This window comes from Lathamus discolor, chromosome 1 (genome assembly GCF_037157495.1).
Source record: "Lathamus discolor isolate bLatDis1 chromosome 1, bLatDis1.hap1, whole genome shotgun sequence".
In the NCBI taxonomy this organism is placed as follows: domain Eukaryota; kingdom Metazoa; phylum Chordata; class Aves; order Psittaciformes; family Psittacidae; genus Lathamus; species Lathamus discolor.
In genome coordinates, this window is record NC_088884.1 from 2,305,635 (window position 1) to 2,319,013 (window position 13,379).

The window sequence follows — 13,379 nt, forward strand, 5'->3', positions numbered from 1 at the left end:
GGGAAATCAACCAGTCTTTCCTTCTACAATTCTCTTTCCTTTTGAATAATATAACCATAGTATAAAAGCATGTTTAGCAAAACAACGAATTAATTTGTTTTCTGAGCTTGCTGGAAATTTTCTATCCATCTTCTTTCACTAAAAAAAAAAAAATAAATTGGGTTGTGAAAATGAAACGATCTTCTGGAAATGTCATTTTTTCATGAAAAAGGATTTCTTTCTGCCTTAAAAACATGCAGTATACATTTGAACTAAAAAAAAATTAGTTTAATTTTTTTCCCAATAATTTCCTCTCTACATTACTAACTAATCTTTAAGTGCCAGTTTTCATCAGTAGCTTTCAAATCAGTACAAAGGAGAAAAATGTCATTGTTCCTGTTGAACCTAAGGCACAGCAAGGGGCGGAAGGAGATACTAAGTGGCTTGCATTAATCTCCCAGCAAGCCAGAGCAGCAAAACCCACCTCCTAAACCCTAGGACAGTTTCCTACTTACTTTTCACAACCAGCCAGCACTCCTGTATGCCCTCTCTTTTGGCAAGAATCCCATTGAAATCCTCAGCCCAAAATACCTGCAAGTATGGCAGAATACGTATTTAACCTTCACATTTGGGCAGTTCATCTGCTGAAGGAGGAATTCAAGGCTCGATTAGAAGCCTTCTTCCTCAGTTCAGCAGTTTCTGAATATCAGGAGCCAAACCACATGAATTCTTGTGCCTTGGATGTTTATTGTTTCACGTTGTAGCCTAGCAGACAAAGAAGAAGAGAGCAGGTGTCGAAGGCAGGGAAGAACAGTGGGACTCCTTCAAGACAGGAAAATACACTCTCAAGCGTGGGGAGAAAAAGAAAGAATAAGTTGCTTTGTGCTGCCAATGCCTATAGTGGAGGAGCTGAACAACATTCCCAGCATCACTTCTGCCTCTTTCTCCATGCACATCATTTTTTGCATAATAAAGTGATACTTTGTCATGCTGTATTAAAGATATTTATCTCCTGCAGTTCATGTGGTTTTCCATCGTTCTAGAGTTAACCTAAGTACAGTCCTTGGTACTTGCACAATAGAACAGATACTTGCCTCGAAACAGAAATCCTGTGTTTGCTCCTGAGCAACTCCTTATCCATACAGATTTTGACCTTGACTGCTGGTCAGTCAGCAACAGAACAGCCAAATTCAGCTTGAGCTGTGGTCGGCCTTTTGATTAGTTTGCATTCTTGAGATTCTATGGAAAAGGTCCACATGGTTGTAACACATCTGGGGCCTACATACGTATTACAGAAAATGATAGTGACCCACGCTATGAGTCATAAAGGCACAAAATGAAGCAAATATCTATGGAATTTTTACTGATTTCCATGTGGTTGTGGGGGAGGAAAAAGGTTTGGATCTAGTGGGGCTTGACTTACCTATGGTAGCTCCTCTTCTAGTGGAGGGGCCTTTGTAGGAAACCCAGTCTCAAAGGAGACATTCAGGGGACCTAGTCTGGAGGGCCTGTTAGCTCTTTACTTTGATGAAGCCTGGAAATCTGCTGATGTCCTTGAGAATATCGTTGTGTCCTTCATGTTCTCTGGTGCAGCTGAATGGATGGCTTACAGACAGATGTGAGTTGTAACTGTGAGAAGGGTTCAAATAGATGAAAACCAGAACAATAAAAGAGATTTCCTGAATGAGCAAAGAGATAGCTGTACATATGTCACTGAATACAACGTGCCTACCAGTGAGTATCTTTGAAAAGCCTATGGGATGCAGCCAGTACTGGGTACCTGAGACACTCCAATGCATCAAAGGGCTTGCAGATCGCAAGATAGAAAGCCTCATGCTGCAGTATTTAAGCACACAAAGGCTTGGGTTTGCTTATAAGACAGCTCTGGAGTCTTCTTTGTCTCAAGGCTTACTTTCTCAGACTTGCAGGAGAGCAGAGGCACACCAGGGCAGCATACTTCGGCCCCTAATGTGTATTTTTACCTTATGGTAATATCTAAAAACATCAGCTGAAATAACTGCACCGTACTGTGCGCTGTACCAGCGCTACAAAAGACAGTAGGATTCTCAAGCCACCTATCACTTATATAGACAAAAGAATGGGAGAATGTAAATATTATCATTCCCGTTGAACAAACAGAGCTGGTATCACTTGGCGAGGGGGGTGTCAGGTGGATTAAGGAAGAAAACTAAGATCTGGCGACTCCCAGGCCAGTGTCTGAACCACACAGCCACAGTTCCACTCTCAACAGAGCTGCTGTCTCTGGGTTTTGATCAGCACATATTGCTTCCAGCAGTTACCCTGTCTGATTACCATATCCATATTAATTTTTCTACAGATGATGCAAAAGGTCAAGGGAAATAAAGCAACACAACTCATGCAAACGTACCGAGAAATATGCCACCCCTTTTCTGAAAGCTTGTTGTGAAATAAAAAAATAAAGTCATATTAAAGACTGGAAAAATTACCAAGGGAGTCATAAAAAGTTAGCTTTAGGCCAGAGAAATGTTGCTTTTCATTTCTATATAGTACATGAGAATATTCTGTGGACTAACAGTGCATGAATAATGTTTTATTAAAATGTATATCTTTACAGCTTTATTTTATCAGGTCCTTCAAGGCTTGGCATAAAAAAGGTTTAACAAGTTTGACACATGCTGATTTAGCATTTATACCACAAACTGAATCTGCTGCTTTGTGAGGGAAAATAGGCCAGCTTTCAAAACACAAACACTGTGAAGTATTCAAAGTGAAACAAAAAAAAAAGTGAGAAGTGGGAAGAACAAAAAAAAAAAACAGGACGACGATCGAAAATGCAAACCATGAAGATTCCAAACCTGCTGTGGAAAGGCTTTGGTCTAACTTAGAAAATATGCTGCATTAAATGTTGCAGTGTTTATGGGCTCAGCATCCAATTTTCTTAATAGAATATGCCAATAGTCCAATTGCAGAATGCAACTAAAAGTAGTCAGTGAGGTTTTGATCAAATGAGCATTTGATCAGGCCCTTCCTGAGTCCTATTAACACTTCAACACTAAACATACAAGCCAAAAGAAAACACTTCTGAGAATATAAGAGTTTTAAAAAATGAATGTCACATTATCAGCTGCAGAAGGAGGTGTTTTAGAAATCTCCTTGTTCAGCCTCAGTCCAACCCAGAAGAAAGCCACCCTAATGTTCATTAGGGCTGCTATTTGCAAGTTGGTTTACAAGGCAATAATTGTGTATTATTATTAAATACATACATACTAAATGCACTAATAAATACGTATGTAAACCCCAACACTGAGGACTAAAAAACAAGTTTTCCTGTTCTATGCTAAACTGTGACATAGATTCCTGCATTCTGAAGTTAGTCAAACCTCACCTAAACTCTTATCTAACCTGTCTTGCTCAAGAATTTCTTATATACTTTAATCACAGTTTTTCTTTCCATGCAAACCCCCTGGATATCTGGTGTGTTTTGTAACTTTGCGTTTCCAATTATTAAAATTGACAGATGGAGACCAGTTAATATTATTTTTGTTTCTGTTACTTTGGTAATTTTGTACTTCTGCTTTTAAAGTAACCAGACTGGAATTATTTAAATCCTCTGAGCTACTCATTTATATAAGTGGACTGTAGACACAAGTATACTAAGCTACCTCCTTATAAGTGGACTGTAGACACAAGTATATGAATCTACACACTAAGCTTGCTGGAATTGCTACAGCACTACAATAGGGAGAGGATGGGTAACATACTTTCATTAATAAGGCATCATATTTACAGAGCTAATCAATAAGCTAATTGAAATTTGGAGTTGTACCGTTGCCCAACATCACGGTGGGGCTTTTATGTTCTACGTACATCTCTTCCACATTCCCCATATTTCTGGCAAATTAGAGATAACAAAAATTTGCCTTTATCTTGACACACATCTGAACTTCTGTTTCTTAGTATATTGAACAGCAGAACTCTACATCATAAATTACAACGTATGTTAGAAGGAAAGACAGTTCTATACGAAGCCCCTAATGTTTTCTCTGATAAGAGCATTCTTATGACATTCAATTAATCTAAAGATGATTTTCCTGAAAACTCACAAGCTTTCTAGTACCTTAAAGTCCTTTTAGTAGCAATCATTCCAGAGGTAATTAATATAGTTTTATTTATATAGCAATTTTCCTACTATTAGTTTTTGAAATGCAAGAGATTGCAAAGCTGTTTGTATGAGTTTTTTTCTTTTCTACCACTAAAAGTGGACACAGACACTTTCTGCAGCAATCCAGGAGAAGGAAACTGTGATGGTTGTCACATTCTATTTCAATTTCCAAAAAACCCCCATATATTTACATTCTATAAAGCCTGAATGTCAAAAAGTAAAACCATCATGGTTTTGATGAAACCAACAGTTCTCTACTTACATGAATCTACTTGAAAGAGATGAATACAGGAAGTATATACCAGAAAATCTGGAGTTTATTAAGCTTTATGGAATTGTCCTTTGTTCTTTTAGAAACAGACTAATTTGTAGTTTTAGCCAACAGTTTTTGCCTTCAATATGTCAACTTAATAAATCTTTCTTTAACAGTACTTATAGCTGATAAAATACTGGGGGGAATATGCTGTTTCTTGCGGTTACAGGTGTGATAGCATTAACAGAAATTTTAAGTCAACTTTGTATGTTTTATTGCTGGGTGATTCAAAACTGTAAGAAAATACTGAAATTGTCCTCAGGAAAAGAAATAAATAGCTAGATTGGGTAATGAAAAAGTGATAATTGGGGATGCTATCAAAGTTGAAAATGTTCTGGTCTAATAATAAAGGAACAAAAGTTAATTTTGATTGCTTTGTAGTAATCTGCACGAGATCTGTATAGCAATAGAAATCTGATCAATGAAGAAATTGTCTTGGGATTTTAATACAAATTGACATTTGCAAATTTACATTTTCTGGTGACATATTATCCTGTTTGTTCACTTGCCTTTCCTACAAATTTCCATTTCAGATTTAACTTTGTGAATATTGTCAGGAAGTGTGACAACAACAGAGCACTCTGAATCATTATGGCACTTTCTGACCAGTGCTGCATATTGTGCGGCAAATTTCTCTTATCTTCAATGGCAATGGCTCTGAAACACCATCACAGATTTAATTTAATGTCATCCTCCTCATAATATCATCTTCTTCATAGTGTCATCCTTCACAATATTTTCTTCTTCTTTAGTTTAACCTTCTTCCCCATTTGGAGAGTGGAAATAAGGGTTAATCTTAAATGTTCATTGATGTAAAATCATCTGATAGTAGGAGATGAGTTTGCTCGAGGAAGGTCTGCAGAGCAAGTTATTCTGCTTTGTTTTCTGCTAAGCACTGTGGGCAGCCCAATCCTCTCTGCAGGCCCCTGCTCCCACGGAGCTGTCCAGATGGTCTAGGTCTGACTCCTTTCATGTGAGGTGGGAAGGTGATGGGGAAAGTTTGTGTTGGGCTTAAATGACTTATCCCCCAGATCCCTGGGCCTCAGCTGTTATACAACCCGCAGAAGATCCCCACACGTGCCTTACACCATTGCTTTTTGGTTGTCTGAGGTTTTCTTTTAAATAATCCCATCACCACCTTTTGCTTCTTTCTTGCTCTTGAGCCCTGAAAGGATACATGGAATGTTGCCCTCTTAATAGCTCTGAATTGTAAGGCAAGCTGCAGAGTGAAAGGCAGGGCACATGGGGTGGTCCTTGCTGGCTGCAGCAACAGTACAGTAGAAATCCTAGTGCTTTTGGCATGTTGGGAAAAAGGCTGGTTTTCCAGTTTTGTGAAAGACACAGCCTGACTGGGATGTATTGGAGATTGGTCTCCCCCACTCCCCATAGGATGCATCTGTGCTCAGGGCTTGCTGAAAGCTGTCTGTCTGTTGAATCTGTACAGCAAGGAACATGAAATAAATAAGTTCTCTTATCACTTACATGTGAGTATTAGACCTATGCATTAAAATTAAGGGAACTCGGGATATATAGAAAAATCTGATGCGTTTATTTTGTTGAAAGACTGATAATTTGAATAAACAGGTTTAGTATCTCTACCCATATCTAGTCTAAAAAGGGTGGAGTGAGCAAAAAAATAGGTTAGTGAAGGGGATTTTAGGATCATAGGATGACTTGGGTTGGAAGGGACCTCAAGAGATCTATAGTCAAACTCCATGCTCAGAGCTAGGCCAGCCATGGGGTCACCCCAGGTTGCTCAAAAAGAGGAGTCTGCATAAATTACATTTACTATAAAGAAAGTACTTGAAATGGAGTTCATTGTGGAATTAATGGATGGATGTAGCAGCAGATGCCCAGAGTCTCAGTGCTGTGGAGCTCTGTGCAAGTTCATAAGGTCAGGGACCTTATCTCAGGATAGATCTCAGGATAGATAGCAGGAGAGGCAGTGCTCTGTACTAAAACCACCACTTGCACCTGCATTAGCACGACTGAGAGTACACATCAATCAAAAATTAACTAAAAGTGCTGCAAAGGTGTCTTCACCCAACTATTTCAAACAAGAGACACAAATCAAACCTCACAATAAGATGTGTTATTCCATAAGCACCAGTCAGTAATGCGTGAAGGGGAATTGAGGTGTTGCGGGAGCCTTCGGTTCCTGAGACACGGCTACTGTACCCATGAAGATGACAGCAAAATATCAGTGATAATTTGTTTTGGGTTTTTTTAAGTCAAGTAGTTTCAAACATAAATAATACTGTGCTCAACACAAACCAAATCTGTTCTGGACCTCATTATGTTGGATAAATTTGTCACTAGACTGGAAGTTAGTCGTTGCCTAAGGATGAATGATCACGACATGATTACATTCAGTATAGCAAACTGAGTACATCCCTGCTAGTCATACACATACTGGTGCTTTAAAAGAGATGATTTTCTAAAGGAGAAAAGTTCTGAATGAAACTGATTGGAAAATAGAAAGTTCTTTATTCATGATTTTATTAGATTAACTCCACAGTGAGTGAAAAGGATACCTTTGGCTAAAAGCTTATACCATCTCAGTGGTATGGACACAAAACAGAGATACAGGAAGAGAAAATGAGAAAAAAAGTGGAAATGGGGGTAAATGAAATGTTATGAAATATGTAAGGGATGTAATAGAGAAGCCAAAGGCATAGCAGGGAGTGTGGGCTGGCTGTCAGGACTAAGACCAGTGAGAGAAGCTGAAGGTGTGCCAGGTGCAAACAAGCAGGCTATACCTCAGGGACTGTGAACATTTATTGCCACATACTGGTACCGTTGCTGGTAAGGCAGGAACAGATTTTGGCTCTGGGACAGCCTATTTACTTGAAAGTGGTTCTTATATCACCCTTTAATTTTGGAATTCCCTCCTTTAGGAGCCCTTTTCTTGTATTACTAAAAAAGACATCATTTCTAAAAACCCAATGTATTTTTCATGCACTAGGTTATTTTTTTAATTATATTTGCTGGAAATACAGTTTCAATTGCAGTTTTGCTTACCTTCAATTTATGTTCTTATTTCTAGAGCCCTTTGGCAGTCGTTCAAAGAGTATCCATACACACCGAATTTCATCTCTTGGCTTTAGATGATAGCTCTCAATAAATCCACTAGCAGGACTTGCAGAAGGGAGAGCACTTTCCCTTTTCTCCTCCCCTGAGCAGAGCTCCAGAATAAATCACGATCCGCAACACTCCATTGATTATGGTAAAGCTCTCCTTTCTGCCAAATTCAATGGCCGATGAAGTTGCAGCTGCTATTTGTCCTGTCTTGTGCCAGGTTTTACAGCTTTCAGAACAGAAATTAAAGAATCTGTAGTATATAAACATTTAAGAGCTATTTTTCCATTACAGGTTTCCAAAAGCTGTCCTGCCACCCAGGTCAAGACAGCTTTCCACAACAGTTATCTTGCTCAGACGCGAGTTCGAACTATGACTGACGCATCAGTTCAGGTTGTTCATTAAAGTGGTTGTCACCTCTGATGGCAGCAGAGAGTAACCAGGTTGGAGCTGGAAATTAGGAATTTGATTCAGCAAGAGCTAGCAAACTTTCAGCACACATGGGTAGGGATAAAAAGTGGCATTATGCCTCTTTCCTGGGCTGCATACTCTTTTAAAACTATTTATTTTAAAACAGTTCTGCATATGAGTTCTTGGTATAGGTCATTACTAGCCAGACACAAAGTTGTTCATAGCACCACAGGAAAGACAGAGGTGGGCAATAGGATTTGCTAGATTCTGGATGACAAACCCTTTGATTCTGCATCGGAAACATAGCAAGATGGTTCCCCACATCATCTAAGTATAATGAAATATGTTTCAAATATTTAGACGATTTAGATAACTAGAAACATTTCTTGGGAATGGATCATTTTTAATGTGTAGACTGGGATAATCTGCACTGAAAGGTAAATCTTATTTGCCATACCATAGAATAATAGAATCATGGAATAGTTAGGGTTGGAAAGGACCTCAAGATCATCCAGTTCCAACCCCCCTACCATGGACAGGGACACCTCACACTAAACCATGCCACCCAAGGCTTCATCCAACCTGGCCTTGAACGCTGTCAGGGATGCAGCATTCACAACCCATTCCAGTGCCTCACCACCCTAACAGGAAACAATTTCTTCCTTATATCCAATCTAATATCTAATATCAATCTAATATCCAATCTACCATGGTCATGTTTAAATTATGTGGGTCAAAAAAGGGCAGGTGGGCTACCCCACATACCCACTGACCTATAAGCAAAATACCAGAAAAGATACAAAACATTTGGCTGCGAAATATTTTACTAATAGGAATGTAACTAATGGAAACCAGGAATTCCGTCAAAAATACCCACTTCATTCCTTTATAGCATTACAATAATAAAGTATTAATACTCCTAGGCTTTTAACTTGGCATCCCTTGGCAGTCTAGGGGGGATTATGGCTATTGATTACCAGCAGAGCACAGGTCAACTGGACTGAGCCAAGCCAATTAACATCTCAAAGCAAGCCTCAGCTGGATGACTGTGTTCTAAGACAAGTATTAGGCCCAGTTTTGTCATCAATAACATCAACATGAAGTCCGAACTCACTACTGACATCATGAAGCTAACATGAATTTTAGATGCAGCATCCATAATTTGGAAAGAAGTTTGGAAGCAACCTTTGAGTGCAATTCAGGATCTTGAGGGCAGGTAGGATGATGAAAAGCAAGCTCAAAAAGCTGGACTTCAGGAGAGCAGACTTTGGTATCTTCAAAGATGAGATAAGGACCTGGAAGGAAGGGTGGCCCAAGAAATATGGTTCATATTAAACACTAACCTCCCCCAGGTTCAAGAAAGTTCCATCCCAAGAAACGAGAAGTCAGACAAAAATGTCAGAAGGCCAGAGGGGCTGAACAAGGGCTCCCAGCCAAACTCAAGACACTAAAAGGAAGCATACAGAGGACTGAAACAAGGAGAGGAGGAATACAGAAACATTGTCCAGGCATACAGGGATGAAGTTAGGAAAGATAAAGCCCAGATGGAATAGAATCTGGCCAGGCATTTCAAAGTCAACAAGAAGAGCTTCAGTAAGTGCATAATTGACAAAAGGAAGACTAGGGGAAATGTGGCCATTGCTCATTGAGACAGAAAAAGCTAATGTACTGAATGCTCCCTTTGCCTCAGTCTTGACTAGCAAGACCAGCTTTAAGGGATCTCAGGTCCCAGAGACCGGGGCTGAAGGCTGGAACAAGGGTGATCTGCCACTGGTGGAACTGGCTCAGCTTCATCATTGAGGATGCTCTCAATAATTTTTGACTTGGATAAGTGCCGAAAGACTGGAAGAAAGTAGATGACACTCCTATCTTCAAGAAGGGCAAGGAGGACAAACCAGGGAACTACAGGCCAGCCAGCTTCATCTCAATCCGTGGCAGTGTGATGGAACAACCAATCCTAGAAACCATTCCTGGCACACTGAAGGCAAGAAAGTCATCACCAGTTGTCACCAAGGGGAAATCATGGTTGCCCAACTCGGTAAACTTCTACAGTGGTGTGACTGGCTTGGTAGATGAAGGGAAATCAGTGGACATCCTGGACTTCATGGTTACCCTATCAGCCTGGACTTCAGTAAGGCGTTTGACACTGTCTCCCATAAGATGCTCATAGACAAGCTGTTGATGTGTGTCTCAAAGGAACAGACAGTGAGAAGGTGAACTGAAAATTGGCTGAATGGCTGGTCCCAGGGGGTGGTGATTGGTGGTGCAGTCTAGTTGAAAGCCAGTAACTAGTAGTGTTCCACAGGGGTCACACTCTTTAAATGCCTTAAGTTAGTAATAGAGTTCAGTTTGTTCCGGAGGATTTCAGTCTTTTTATTATTATTATTTTTTCTTTCTGGAGATGTATCAATATTCCATTAGAAGAAAAAAAACCCAACCAAACCCAAACCCAGTCTTTCCAAGGAAATTCTGTCCCATTCATTAGTTCACTTTCTGTTTACTTTCCAAGGCACTGGTATCTAAAAGAAAAAGGAAAAAGGAAGGGTTTGGGGCACCTAAAAGCATCTTGGTGAGTGACTAGACACCTATTTCTGCAAGAGGAAAAAGCTTTCTCAAACTACTGGATAAGGAACAATTAGCAGCAGCTGGAACTTCCCATTTGCAGGCAAGCTGCAAACTAAAAGAGAGAAATACAAAGTATTTGAAGAAACTATTACAAAAAGCAGCAGCATCGTTCCTTCCCGATTCCTCAGGCAGAGAATGAACTCCTTCCCAGATGATGAGGAACAAACACAGTGTGTAATTCAGTCCTCTGAAAACTGTGTCAGAGGGCAGTGAAATCTAAGGTAGTGATCCCTTCTAGTGATCCCTTCTTGCCTGACATAACAGTCATGAAGTAGGTTTCTCAAGGACACCCCATGAGTTATTAGCAACCAACCCACTCCAGGTTTGAGAGATTCAGCCTGTATCAGGTTCCAGAGAAGCCTGAATTTGCTTAGGCTATGACAACCGAACACCCAAATGAGCAAACAAGGATATTTTCCTTGCTGCTCTATGGGCCAAACTATGCAATATGCAATTTTCAAGACATTCAGTGTCCAGAGGGCAATGCAATGTTCTAGAAAGATGGTTCTATTAATCTAACTCTTTTTGCGGGATTTATTGGCTGGATTTTGTCAGGTGAAGCAATGAATGTTTATGGCTGAGGTTTAGAAAGTAATAAAAATATTTTATTTCCAACATGGGGATCTGTGCTTGTCTTTATTGGAATCACAACCTAGGCCTTGTCTGGGAGCAAAATCACTAACGTGCTCGGGCTTTTGTAAATGAGGTCATCAAGAATGATTCTATGACATGAGATTTGGAGTAGTTTTGATCCAAAGGAAAGGATTTCTTGTAAACAAACTATGTGTGAATTTGACCTGTGTATATAAATAATGTAATCTGGGCTACAGTAGCTATTAATGCTTTGAAGGATATAAAACTTTCATGAAGAGATGTAGGAAGTAATGGAATAGCCAACATGGGAATGAATGCACATTTACGTGATGCTTTTCTTAAAGTGGGTAGTCCTCAGAAATAGAAAAAGCATGGTGCTGCATTTTCACAAATAAAAGAAATAAAAGAAGTTTCTTTAGATAATAAAGACAAATAATTGCACTCAGTAATTAAGGAAAAAAAATGTGCTTTCTCTGATTTCCCCTGGATTACAAAAAGGACCTTTTTAGTGAACCTTTTATATGGATAAGTTGCATTTTAGAACTGAATTTAATTCCAGCATTCTGTTGATGAAATATTACTGTTATGAAACTCTCTCCTGTACTGTTTTCACAGGGATAACATGGTTTTGGTGGGTTTTTTTTCCCCCCTCAGGAGAGCAACAGACTATTCCAGTCTGTTCCATAGTGCTTTGTTTAGACATATACACACACCTGTACATGTATTTGTAGATGCTTGTTCCTATGCAAGCAGATAAGCACTTCTAAACAAAGGCTCCAGGGGAGTTACATGCCCAGAATCAGGACACTTGATTGGATTCTGTGCCTATAAAAATCTCCTGCCAGCTGTTATGGCAAAAAGTAGTCTTCCCATTTTGTCAGCTCTCCCTGCCTTTGTAACAGGAAGATGAAACACTGTTCTCTCTAGTGAGCCCAGCAAATCTTGAATCCCGACCAGAGTCAGACATAAGCTCAGCCTGTGCTGGTGCAGGCTAAAAGGATGCTTCTCCATGCCTTTGCATGAAATATGCATGTGATAGCTCTGGCATCTAAAGCATTTTCTCTTTCCCTACTTGCATGTCATCATCTTCAGGTCAATAGCAAAGCATGCTGTCACAAGGGACGTTGTGTGTGTGTCCTTCTGTTTAAAGGATATAATCTCCATGTGCAAGGTAAGGGTTTGTGGTTGGGACTTTTAAAACCATGCGCCTGAATGTAGTTTAATAAAGATGAATCTCAAAGTGGAAGAATTATTTCACTATTTTCTTAATTTCATAAGTATTCCCTTTTTCTATTTCCCCCTTATTTTCCCCTATGATATTGGAGCTTTTAAATCATTTTCATTTTAAAGGGTATAGTATAGGTGATCATTTTTTCAAGCTTCAGGGCTTCCTTACTGTGCTACAGCAACTCCTAAATTTTTGAAGTGGTGGAAGCCATCTGTCTCAACAGATCATGTTCTTTTACACTGAATGACGAACCAGCATTTCACTTGATTTAGACTTAAAACAATCTTGGAAAGGAAGGAATTTCATAAAGCTGCCAACTTTTATGTCTTCTATTAAGTTCCTAGTGTTCTGCTCTGTAGATTGCTAGGGTGGTATCTGTCCCTCCCAGATGGGAAAGTAGGGCACAGATAAAAAAATAGTTTTCTCAATGTCAAGAAGAAAGACATTGAGAAGAATTAACTGAATATCTCCATCTAGTCCCTTACCAATAATCATCCTATTCTCTGGACTTCTGTGATGAACAGAAAACCGAAGGTAAATATTTGCTGAGTCTATCAAAGACATATGGGTATGGAAGCACTGATTTTCCTTTGTCCCTTTGAAAATCGTTTCCTAAATATTTTACAGTATGCACTCAGCATAATTTAATTTCTCTTAGATTTATACTTCAGCGCCGCATGAGATGGCATTCAGACTGCATAAATGCAGCTGTAGTCCATGTGAAAACATGGCCTTCACAACAAAGCACTTATTAAGGTCATTACTGAAGTTTTTGTTTTCTGGACTATGTTACAGAGGAAGCCTGAACAATAACCTTTTTATAAGGATGCATAAGGACCTCCTGGTGTTCACTGTATGACCTGACACCAAAAGAATGAAAATGAAAAGACAAGCAGTGTCAGCTCCGGCTTTTCAGTCTGCCGCAGCACTGGAATAGTTAACAGCTGCTATTTTCCTCTCTCCCAGATTTGACCCATGAGTCTTCCGAATGGAATGAAAGGGTGTGC